The sequence below is a fragment of the Quercus suber genome, unplaced genomic scaffold (assembly GCF_002906115.3).
Source record: "Quercus suber isolate HL8 unplaced genomic scaffold, Cork oak 2.0 scaffold_298, whole genome shotgun sequence".
Lineage (NCBI taxonomy): Eukaryota > Viridiplantae > Streptophyta > Magnoliopsida > Fagales > Fagaceae > Quercus > Quercus suber.
Genome location: NW_027069754.1, coordinates 432,494 through 445,828, shown reverse-complemented (window position 1 = coordinate 445,828; position 13,335 = coordinate 432,494). Strand labels below are relative to the sequence as shown.

The following is a 13,335-nucleotide window of genomic DNA, read 5'->3' as shown; positions in this document are numbered from 1 at the left end:
ATTCTGATGTGTATCCTCGCTAAACAATTTTCACCAATAAATAAAACTGTGCTTCTCCAATAGGTGTAGACTGCATGAGTTTTAAAATACAAACTAGATCAATGATTCAGGACAAAGGATAGCAAATAGGAAAAAATATTTTTGAAATTCTGTGTTTACGGCAAGAGTTTTATGAAAATCAAGGAGCATTTGTTCTTTCAATATGAATATTGCTCCTAATACTCTAGGAGGATTTGTCACCAGTTTGATTGATAAACCCTGGAGTTGTTGGAAAGAAATATTGTTGTAGTGGGAAGTGAAGATAATGGAAGGAGAAAAGCTTCATAACCATTTTGCCAAGTGATACATTTTTCGCTTAAGCATTAATCTCAAGAAAGATTACATTGATGTCAAGATATTAGTTCAGTAAATGTGTCTATGGATTAAATACACATATTAATTATTTACAGATGCGCAATAATTTATATATATATATATATATATTATATAATGTATTTGGTTATTTTTTATTAAGAAAAGGCGTATAAGAGAGTAGAAATCTCATGTGGGAAACTATGTGATTCTGTCATGTGGCACTTTGTTAATGTAATTTTTCATTTAGCCTTTTAACTCACATTTTTTGCATTCTTCTCTACAAAATAATAATAATAATAATAGTAATAGGTTAAGGTCCTGTCAGTCTTATTTAAATTAGCTTTGTTAAAATATTGTCATTCATAAAGTCCAAGCCCATTAAACTTTAAAAACGAATAGATTTTTCTTTTTACTCGCTTGAAGTACAGGCACAATAGAACAATCAGAGGAAATAAGTTATCTTTGAAAATGCTAGATGTATTCAACATTATTCATAATACAACGCCAAGTCGAGAACTAAATTATTTTCTAGTAAGAATATTTTAATATTTCAAAATATACATGAACCATGAAATATGCATATTTCATGGCAAAATACTAAATATCATATTAAAATTTTATTAGAAGTATATTTCATTTAACCCACTACTATTATACTCTAATAAAAATTCTATGATATTTCCATAAGCCAACTACACATAGATTAAAATGTTTTTATCATTATTTAAAATACAATATTCTTACATTGTTCTTTTATCCTTCAATTCCTCTATACTTTGAGGGAAAAGAGTAATAGACATGTGTGTGCAATTTTATACTTTTGCTCTTCATGATGAATTTGTTACTTCAACTAATTTCTATGACAATTACCTAGAGATTAAATTCTTTATCCCCTTGAGATTAAATAAAAAATATTTATCCTTTTAATTTTGTATTATTTTAATTCAATAAAAACTTGTTCAAGTTATCACGACATTATTTCGTATTATTACTTTAACATATTTTGAATATTCTATATGATTTTTTTACATGGCAATTTATAATATTATCCCCACGTCGGGTGGCCCTTTGCTATTTTTTAGAAACAGATGAGACCTCGTTCAATTATGTCTAGGCAATAAGTCTAGGCTATTAACTCCTCTTTCTATTTAAACGTGATGGTTGCATCTATCAATATCACAACTGTGGGTGTACGCTTTATATATGGACAAAATTTAGTTACAAAATTAGTTGTAACCTAAAATTACAACCTTACTTAATAAAATAAAAATTACTACATATTTTAAAATCTAACGTTGAATTTTATGTTCTTCAAGCTCGTAATGCACATGTCAAATTTTGACAATCGGATATTATTTACGATATGATCTATAAGTTTATATTTTATACATAATTTTAAACTACTAAAACTTATAATTTAAATAATTTATTGATGACAGAGTTTTTTATCTTTAATTTTCTAAAAATTTTGCAAGTATGAAGGATATAAAAAAAAATATATATCCAATAATGAATTTATCAAAATTTACTTTCAATATTTTAATATTAAGTAAAATTATAATTTTAAGCTACAACCATTTTTGAACTTAACTTTATCTTTATTTAAAACAATCTACATTTTCAGCCTCTACAGATTTTAGCGGTGAGACCTCCCTCAACTTTGTCTAGGCCATCAATTACCCTTTGGTAGAGACTTTTGTGGTTGCATCAATAACTGAGGTAGGTGAATCTCTTATTTAAGACCAGCCACATTTCCAGCCTCACAGATTATTGTACAATAGGCGGAACCTGGATCCTTCAACTTTGTCTGGGTCATCAACTGCTCCTTCCTTAACTTTGTCTAGGCCATCAATTACCCTTTCGGTAGAGACTTTTGTGGTTGCATCAATAATTGAGGTAGGTGAATCTCTTATTTAAGACCAGCCACATTTCCAGCCTACACAGATTATTGTACAATAGGTGGAACCTGGATCCTTCAACTTTGTCTGGGTCATCAACTGCTCCTTCAGTTGAGACAATTATGGTTACATCAATTACAACGGCGGGTACATCTTTTAAGTAATTATACTTCCCTTCCTTGAGGTTGGAGCTTATGGTTTCCTAGTATATAAATCCTACATTAGGCTCATTATAAAATCAAGTGTTTAATATCAAGGAGAAATTACACTTGTTTAATATCAAGGAGAAATTACACTTTACCATCCTAAATTATACCTCATGTTACACTTTGTACCATAAACTTTCGAATGCACTTTTTGCACCCTAAACTATGATCCTTGTTTTACTTTGCATCCCAATGTTAAATTTGCTGTTAACTTAGATGGAAAATATGACATCATAAGAAAAGACTTAATTGCCCCTCTTCTCAATATTTTATAAATAAAAGATAAATTACACTTTACCACCCTAAACTATATTTCTTATTACACTTTGCACCATAAACTTTGAATTTTCATCCAAGTTAAGAGCAAACTTAACAGTAGGGTGCAAAGTGTAATAAGAGTCATAGTTTATGGTACAAAACGTTCATTCAAAAGTTTAAGGTGCAATGTGTAATATGAGATATAATTTAGAGTAATAAAGTGTAATTTCTTCTATAATATCAAAGTGTAACTGGCAAAGAATTTCCATTGTGGCGTAGAGACCGTCAAGCCAGACCATGTTAAAATCCCACATGAGATTTCTACTCTCTTATACGCCTTTTCTTAATAAAAAATAACCAAATACATTATATAATATATATATATATATATATAAATTATTGCGCATCTATAAATAATTAATATGTGTATTTAATCCATAGACACATTTACTGAACTAATATCTTGACATCAATGTAATCTTTCTTGAGATTAATGCTTAAGCGAAAAATGTATCACTTGGCAAAATGGCTATGAAGCTTTTCCCCTTCCATTATCTTCACTTCCCACTACAACAATATTTCTTTCCAACAACTCCAGGGTTTATCAATCAAAGTGGTGACAAATCCTCCTAGAGTATTAGGAGCAATATTCATATTGAAAGAACAAATGCTCCTTGATTTTCATAAAACTCTTGCCGTAAACACAGAATTTCAAAAATATTTTTTCCTATTTGCTATCCTTTGTCCTGAATCATTGATCTAGTTTGTATTTTAAAACTCATGCAGTCTACACCTATTGGAGAAGCACAGTTTTATTTATTGGTGAAAATTGTTTAGCGAGGATACACATCAGAATGAATAAAGCAAGCAATTAAAATATAATGTAATGTTTAGTATGGATGTTATCAATGCAAATTTTAATATTGATTTCATTGAAAAATAACAAGATAACTGTAGCAGTATAGTTAGGCCTTTTTTGGTAATTTGCACTCGAAACAACAATTTTAGACCAATGTTATCTATGAAAAAAAAAACACATTTTTTCACATTTTTACCAAATGCTTATTTATGATTTCAAAAATCATGTTTTCAAAACATACATTTATTCTAAAATTATTATTTTTGTAAAACGTACTTTTTAACACAGCTAACCTAATTAAACAGACCCCGTATGAGGGCCATTCAAATAATTGACTCCATCAAATGGTAGCTTATGAAAATCCATCAAGCCTTGCATGCATTGAAACAGTGGAAGAGGTGACGTGCGTTAGTTGACCCATCAGACTACAAGGTAAACGAACCCACCACGTTAAAATAGCTTTATGACATACAGCAAAGATGATTTTTGGAAGCAAATATAAGTAAGGCGTGTCAGCAAATTGGTCCGACTTTTCTTCTCCATCAATACACAAATATGCATCCACTCGGAATAGGAGCAACTCGCAGAGAGATGAATCTAACGTGCACGTGGCCCATGCACAATCAAGCTTGGTAAACTAAAAATATGAAATGTAATAATGACAGTTTACTTACTTTTTCATACTTTTATTGTTGCTTTGCTTGATTATTTAGAAATGAAATGTGGGCCCCACCCATGCACATTCAAGCTTCTTCAGGTGGGGATAGTGTCACGTGAAAAACAACTAATTAAGAAGACCTGAGATCTTCATGTGCACTGCGATGAAGGCTTGGGTCCACTGTTGCGGTTGCGCTTTAAATAAACTGTTGTAGACAAGGGATCAGAATCATCAGATCTAATTGGCTATGATACCATTGTAAATTTGTAATGATACAACCCTAATGGTCTCAACCGAAACCGAAACAGCAGTTTATGACAGCCATGAAAAAGTTGAAGTAGCCTAGCTAAGAGGTCCCATCGATTGCTAAAAATCTGAGAAGGCTTGAAAATGTGGCTTGTTTGAAATAAAAGATATACCCACTGTTGTAATTGACGTAACCATGCATAATAATAGTCTCAATTAATGAAGAAGTAGTTGATGCCCTATACAAAGTTGAAGGAGGTTCCATCTATTGCAGAAAAGTCTGTGAAAGGCGCTGGAATGTGGCTTGACTTAATAAGAGATTCACCCACCATTGTTATTGATGCAACCACATTAATAGTCTCAACCGAAAGAGTAGTGGATGGCCAAGACAAAGTTGAAGGAGGTATTATCTATTGCTAAATTCACCAGTCTAAAGTCTAATCCGAAAGATAGCAGTCAATAGCCTAGACAAAATTGAACGAAAAGCCTCATCTATTTCTAAAAATTAAGGCTAAAAATGTAGTTTGTTGACTTTGTTCGTTCAATAAAATAAATGTGGCTTAAGGAGGTATTATCTATTGCTAAATTCACCAGTCTAAAGTCTAATCCGAAAGATAGCAGTCAATAGCCTAGACAAAATTGAACGAAAAGCCTCATCTATTTCTAAAAATTAAGGCTAAAAATGTAGTTTGTTGACTTTGTTCGTTCAATAAAATAAATGTGGCTTGATGAATTTCATTTCATGTGAAATTTGTTGAGTGATTGTGTGATTGAAAGAGAGAAAAAAGTGGTTCAAAGTGATATCCCAACTAAAAAAGTTCTACTTGATGGGTCCGTTTTGGCAACAATCCTTTTTATTTTTTATTTTTATTTATTTATTTATTTTTTAAATGTCGTTTGCTACGAGTTTTAAGCGGTCAATTATTCATTGTAAATTCACGGAATTATGTTTGTCTAAATCAAAGATTGAGCCATTTGTTCTATCCGCTATAATGTAAATATGAATTATCAATAATTGCTGCTTCAGGTTCGAGAGTGTAATTTACATTATGAGAAATTATTATATATATTCGGTGAAAAAATAGATAGACAACTTTGTTTATTCTTCAAACAATGATAAAATTTAGAGAAATTACTGAAGATGCTCTTAACAGGGGCAGAGCCAGGGGGTCGAGGGGGGGCAGCTGTCGCCCCTGGCCTGCCGAAGAAAAACCCTTATGGCCTGTTTGGATGTTTAAAAAAAGAGGGGGAGTAGAGTAGAGGGAGGGAGAGTAATCTAATTACCTTGTTTGGAAGTTTTTTAAGGAAGGAGGGGGAGGGGTTTGGAGGGGTTTCAACTCCCTCTAGCCCCCCATTTTTAATTCCCCCAAATTGGAGAGATTTGGAGGGAGAGTAGAGTACATAAACTATTAACCAAGTAAATTACCTAATTTATCCTTATTATATTAACAAAATTACACAAGGGGAAGGGCTAATTACTCCCTTTCCCCTTACTAATTTTAAAAACATCCAAACAAGGTGGAGGGAAATCATTTTCCTCTACTCTCCTCCCCACTACTCCCCTCCCCTCTACTCCCCTCTACTCTTCTCCCTCTCTAAACTTCCAAACAAGCCATTAGTTTCATAGTTAATACTTACTAAAAACCCCAATCTATTTTTTTTTCTTTTGATAGAAATAGCAATCTAGATCAAAGATCTTCGAACAAAGTTTTTCTCCAAACTAATTTGGAAAGAAACTTTTCAAACTTTTCATATATCTCTTTTTTTGGTATGAATTTTGAAAATCTAACCGTTAAATTTTATGTTCCTTGTGTTCTTAACATGTATATCAAATTTCGTTCAAATTAGATATTGATTATTATTCAATCAATAAACTTATTTTTTATACACAATTTTAGATCATAAAAATTTGAAATTTTAACATTTGTTTGATGAGATAACAATTGATCTTTGATTTTCTTGAAATTTACATGCATGAAGAATATAATAAGAACATTCAATCTAACAGTTAGATTTTCAAAATTTACACTCAATACAGAGTTGTATGAGAAGTTTTTAGAGTTTTTCTCCAAACTAGTTTGAAGAGAAACTTTGTTCAAGATCTTCCTTATCCTGTGAGGAATTTCATCTAACCAAAAGTTCTAATCAATCACACTTAATGATAATTTAGCCAACTAAAACTCCACTTTGTTTCTTTAGTCTTGAAATAGAGCATAACTCTACCTTCTAAGTGAACAAATAAGTAACCATAAGTCCTCCACTAGCATGCCTTACACATAAATTTTAATGTTTCCCTATTGTATTTTAGCAAAAAGACCTTGATGAATCCCTTCAAAAATGCAGTCTTGCATATCGACGTGGAAAGCAAAGTGCATCGCTTGGAAAGCCACAATCCAATATGAATCCTGATAAAACTCCTCTGTACTTAACTATTATAATATTTGACTTTTTTTTTCTTTTGTGAACGTGCATATATCATATACAAATTTTGTCTCCTCTCAACTCAAATCATAGTTTTTACCGATACAAACTTTGGAATCTACAATAAAACAAACATATATAAACTTAATATAATATATGTGTTAGTTTTGTAAAATGCACTTCATAATCAAGGGATTTTTCTTTTGATTTTGGTTTTGCCCCAGAGAGAGAGAGAGAACAGAAATTTTTAATAAATTTGAAGTTGACAGGTATCTCTCTAATATGTTGACACGTACTTATTTTACCACATGCTTATTTGTAATTTTAAAAATCATGTTTTCAAAGCTCACATTTATTCTAAAATCATTTACAACATTGAAGAGGTGACGTGTTTGTTGACCCACCATATTAAAATGGCTGTTTGGTTGGTGAGAGATTCCGATGCATAGACTCACACATTTATGACATACAACAAAGATGATTTTTGGTAGCAAATTGGTCCGACTTTTCTTCTCCATAAATACACAAAATGCAACCACTTGGAATAGGAGCAACTCACAGAGTGAGGAGTCAACATGGCCTATTGCTTTGCTTGGTTATTTTCAAAAAATTAATGTGGCCACGTACGACCCACATTCAAGCTTGTGCAGGTGGGGATAGCGTAACGTGAAAAACAACTAGCGAAGAAGAACTGAGATCTTCACGTGCACTGCAATGAAGGCTCGGGTCCACTTGCGGTTGGGTTTTAGATAAACTGTAGTTAATGGCAGTAGCATATGGTAAAGGAGTTAGGAGTGGGTTTGATGGAAGATTTATTAATTTGCAGACAACACAGCTCGGATCTAGTTGTTGAGTAATTGAAAGCGAGAAAAGAGCGGTACAAAGTGATCTCCCAACCGAAATCGCATCCTTTTTAATTTATCATGTATTTGGTGCAAATTAACCCCATCACTCACTCTATATCTACCTTTCAAATTTATTTATATATATATATATATTAAAAGGTATAGAAGTCCGAAATTTTAACATGGTTCTGCCTACGCTATAACAGGAAGCCTTAATAGATTCATCCCTAATATTAAATAAGATAACGTTTATACACTAGAGAACCCTAAGCTAACTTCAGACACGTACATATATGATCGACCTACAATTTGTTTGAGTCTCTTGACCATAATATATCTAACATGACTTGTTTTAATAATTGATACACTTATCATTGTAATTGGTGCAAGAATATGTCTAGGAACACAACATTAGCCATAAATTTTTACACTATTTTTGAAGTGACAGGTTGTAAGTGAAAGAAACAAAAATAAATATTAGAGAGTGAGTCTATATTAAAAGCGATTATCCACCACTTTAAACTTGTAATTTCTACAAATTGAGACAAAGTTGTCTTTAAGAAAGTTGTTAATGCAACCATAGTAGTCTCNATCGCTTGGAAAGCCACAATCCAATATGAATCCTGATAAAACTCTTCTGTACTTAACTATTATAATATTTGACTTTTTTTTTCTTTTGTGAATGCATATATCATATACAAATTTTTCTCCTCTCAACTCAAATCATAGTTTTTACCAATACAAACTTTGGAATCTACAATAAAACAAACATATATAAACTTAATATAATATATGTGTTAGTTTTGTAAAATGCACTTCCTAATCAAGGGATTTTCTTTCTTTTGATTTTGGTTTTGCCCTAGAGAGAGAGAGAGAGAGAGAGAGAGAGAGAGAGAGAGAGAGAGAGAGAGAGAGAGAACATAAATTTTTATTAAATTTGAACTTGACAGGTATCTCTCTAATATGTTGAATCAAATCATTTCATACCCTCTAATTTTTATTTAGGTATAAGATATGTGGCATTTGAAAATCAAATAAATGCTACATCTGGCTAAAAATAGGAGTGAATTGAAGGATTAAATTAGAGGATATCTTTTCCCATCAAATTCACTATGAAGGTTTTTGCGGTATAGAGTATACTTACTAGGCTTCCAATACAAGTATATAGACACCGTACTCTACCTCTCCACTCCTAATAGTAACTGTAGACTTCAATCTTGTTCCTTTGTAGACACTTGATTCTGTAAGTCAATATCTATTGACTGCAATACTAATCTCTCAGTCACTCCAAGGCTTCTTGAAAATGTGATTACGTCTATGTGGTTTGAACAACGCTTCCAACACAATGAAGGTAATCTAATATGTTTCGAACACTCAACCTCTCAGGTATGTTCAATTGGATGGAGTTGAAAGACAAATTTTGCTCTCTCAAGGTTTGCCTTGATGTTTCAAATGATGTCATTCTTCTTACGAAATAAAGGTTGAACTATGGTTTAAATATAAGTAGAGTGTCTAACGGGACTCTATTGAGAGTATATGTCTAAGTTTGCATGATCGAAGCTTGATCTCGCTCAACCAAGTTCTTCATTTTTGCAGGGTAAATAGAAGCTTTAACTTTCAACCCTTATTGCCATAATATACGAAATATAATTTCACAATCCAAATTTTAAAAAAATAATTATAAAAAAAAAGTTGTCACATAATTAGCCAATTCTAAAACTCCTAACTTTCATTCTTGCAAGGGCTCGATTTATTGCTAAAAAATTGTATAGACTGGAAATATGGTTTTTTTTTTTTTCTAAAGAAAAATATACACCCACCGTAACCACTGTAATTGATACAATCTTAATACTGATAATAGTCTCAATAAAAACTGAAACAAATAGTTTTTTTTTTTTTTTTTTTTTTTACAAAATAGAAAATTTAATTTAGTTTAATCTAAATATATATATGTGTGTGAAATTCACTCTTAGAAAAATTTGAGCTTTGATCCTTGCCCCACCACCTCACAAAAACTTTGTACTTGTAGTTGTGTAGTGATCATCACACTAAGGGTGCACGGTAGACATGGTTTTAAAAACTAGACCAGGGACAAAACTGGATTTGCCTCCAATATATTCCCTGTTTAACACAACTTTTGGCTAGTTATTGGGTTTTTCAGGACCGGACTGGTGGCCGTTCCCCATTCAACCAACCGGTCCAGTCTGATTTTTAAAACCATGATGGTGGAAAACCAAAACAATTGTTAATGACCTATAAAAAGTCCCATTGATTGCTAAGAATCTGAAAAGGCTGACAATGTGCTTGTTTGAAATAAAAAATATACCTACCACTGTAATTGAATTATTGATGTAACAATAATAGTCTCAACTGAAAGAGTAGTTTGATGACCTAGACAAAGTGGAAGGAGGAGTTTATTGCCAAAAAAAAAAAAAATAAATAAATAAATAAATAAACCGTAGGATTATTCACCTACCACTGTAATTGAAGCAACCACAATAGTCTCAACCGAAAGAGTAGTTGATGGCCTAGACATAGTTGAAGCCTTGAAAGAGGTCTCAACGATTGCTATAGTCTGTAGGCCTCCTGGTGTATGTCAGGTAGCTCATTTCTCTCCAATATTATAAAGAAACAAAAAAAATTAGTCAAATCCACAAGATTATAAACACCATGAATTCGGTTTAGTTCCCCAATATTTGATACCAAAACTAATGAATATGCATAATCTTTTTTGAAGGACACTGTTTGTATATTTGATATTACCCTTCCCTCATATTATAATGGTGTCCAGTATATGTCAAGTGGTTTCAAAAGTATGTAAATTGCTTAGGTTAGTGGCAAAATTGTGGATAATATTGCTCAATTGTTAGTAATCTTCACCTAGAGAGCTTGCTTAATATCATATCAATGAGTTCACTTTGAGAAGAATTGTTTCAATATTTAAATTTTCATGTTTGTAGCTATTTTGTGTGGACCTGTAAAAAAATCATCATAGCTTGAATGGCTAGTGCAACTAAAATTGGTGTGGGCCAACAACACTTTTTTTTAGTAGTAATGGTTTTGTTCAGCAGAATATGGACTGGTTGGAAGTTGGAACCTATGTGTCTATAAGCATGATGAGCCATCCTCATTCCACAATACACACTGTAAAATATAAGTTCTAATTAAAATTGATATGGATATTACCATCACATTGGAATACTTCGTGGCCCACATATTCTTAAGATTTTGTTAACAGATATTCTTAGCACATTTTTTAGTAAACTATTATAGTAAAATTTTTAATTATTAAAAAAGAAAAAAAAATCAAGTGCATAATGACCAATATTTTCTTTTTACTCGAATAAATAAAGACCAATAATAACATTTAAGATGATGTACCATGTTACCGATACCATATATCATATCCTCAGTAAAGACACAAATTATCTTAATAAATAAATATTAAATGTTTTCATTATTCACTAGACTGCTAATCTATATATTACTAAAAGCTGAAGCGTAGCATTTAATGTTGCTACGCTCACGTTGAGCCACATCAGCCGCCACATCATCATTTTTTGTTTTCAATTTTTCTTATATATATATGTTTTTAACATTTTCTCATTTAAGGTGACTTAATTATTTAAAAATTTAAATATCTTTTAACCATTATTTTTATTATTAATTTTCCAAAACTCTCATTTCCTTTTGCTTCTTCATCTCCCCACTACTTTCTACCTTAATATCATTCTTTCTCTACCCTTTTATCTTCCTTTATTTTGACTCTTCTTATTCTCAATATCTTACTATAAATTTGACATTTTCTTTTTCATTCTATGCATAGTTTTTCCACACAAAAAAGGTTACTTCTCTCTCTCTCTCTCTCTCTCTCTCTCTCTCTCTCTCTCTCTCTCTCACAATTTGTTTTTCCTTCTAAGACTCCTAACTTTCATTCTTGCAAGGGCTCGATTTATTGCTAAAAAATTGTATAGGCTGGAAATATGGGTTTTTTTTTTTTTTTTTTTTCCTAAAGAAAAATATACACCCACCATAACCACTGTAATTGATACAATCTTAATACTGATAATAGTCTCAATAAAAACTGAAACAAATAGTTTTTTTTTTACAAAATAGAAAATTTAATTTAGTTTAATCTATAAATATATGTGTGTGAAATTCCTTCTTAGAAAAATTTGAACTTCAATCCTTGCCCTACCACCTCACAAAAACTTTATACTTGTAGTTGTGCAGTGACCATCACGCTAAGGGTGCACGGTGGACATAGTTTTAAAAACCAGACCAGGGAGAAAATTGGATTTGCCTCCAATTCCCTATTTAACACAACTTTTGACTAGTTATTGGGTTTTTTCAAGACCGAACTGGTGGCCGTTCTCCGTTCAACCAACTGGTCCAATCTGATTTTTAAAACCATGACGGTGGAAAACCAAAACAATTTTTAATGACCTATAAAAAGTCCCATTGATTGCTAAGAATCTGAAAAGGCTGACAATGTGCTTGTTTGAAATAAAAAATATACCTACCGCTGTAATTGAATTATTGATGTAACAAAAATAGTCTCAACTGAATGAGTAGTTTGATGACCTAGACAAAGTGGAAGGAGGAGTTTATTGCCAAAAAATTTTAAAAAAAAAAACCGTAGGATTATTCACCGACCACTGTAATTGAAGCAACCACAATAGTCTCAACCGAAAGAGTAGTTGATGGCCTAGACATAGTTGAAGCCTTGAAGGAGGTCTCAGCAATTGCTATAGTCTGTAGGCCTCCTGGTGTATGTCAGGTAGCTCATTTCTCTCCAATATTATAAAGAAACAAAAAAAAATCAGTCAAATCAGTCATATCAATGAGTTCACTTTGAGAAGAATTGTTTCAATATTTAAATTTTCATGTTTGTAGCTATTTTGTGTGGACCTGTAAAAAAATCATCATAGCTTGAATGGCTAGTGCAACTAAAATTGAAGTTTTGTTAATCCTGCTTCCCTGTTTGATCTTGTGTGGACCAACAACACTTTTTTTTTTAGTAGTAATGGTTTTGTTCAGCAGAATATGGACTGGTTGGAAGTTGGAACCTATGAGTCTAAGCATGATGAGCTATCCTCAATCCACAATACACACCGTAAAATATAAATTCTAATTAAAATTGATATGGATATTACCATCACATTGGAATACTTCATGGCCCACATGTTCTTAAGATTTCTTAGCACATTTTTTTAGTAAACCATTATAGTAAAATTTTTAATTATCAAAAAAGAAAAAAAAATCAAGTGCAATACTTAATGACCAATATTTTCTTTTTACCCAAATAAGTAGAGACTAATAATAACATTTAAGATGACGTACCATGTCACATCCTCAGTAAAGACAGAAATTATCTTAATAAATAAATATTAAATGTTTTCATTATTCCCTGAGACTGCTGGTTTGTTATAAAAGCCAAATAATAGGAGTAAAGCAGCACAAGCACACCTGCTATTGCGTAATCTATTTCTCACTTTGCTCCTTATTTTTGTCATTTGCATTCTATTTCTTTATTGTATTCTCAACTTATAACTTTTAGTCTCCTCCATCATATCAAAAAAAAAAAAAA

The 13,335-nt window shown here is 31.7% G+C and overlaps 1 long non-coding RNA gene across 1 annotated transcript; it reads right to left on the bottom strand.

Moving 5' to 3' along the window:
* Positions 1-9,994: 9,994 nt before the first annotated feature.
* On the bottom strand, positions 9,995-11,216 carry LOC136071276 (uncharacterized). Its single transcript, XR_010632560.1, has 2 exons — positions 10,222-11,216; positions 9,995-10,136 (listed from the first exon to the last, which is right to left on the bottom strand). It is a non-coding gene; the product is annotated as an uncharacterized LOC136071276 (long non-coding RNA).
* Positions 11,217-13,335: the final 2,119 nt, after the last annotated feature.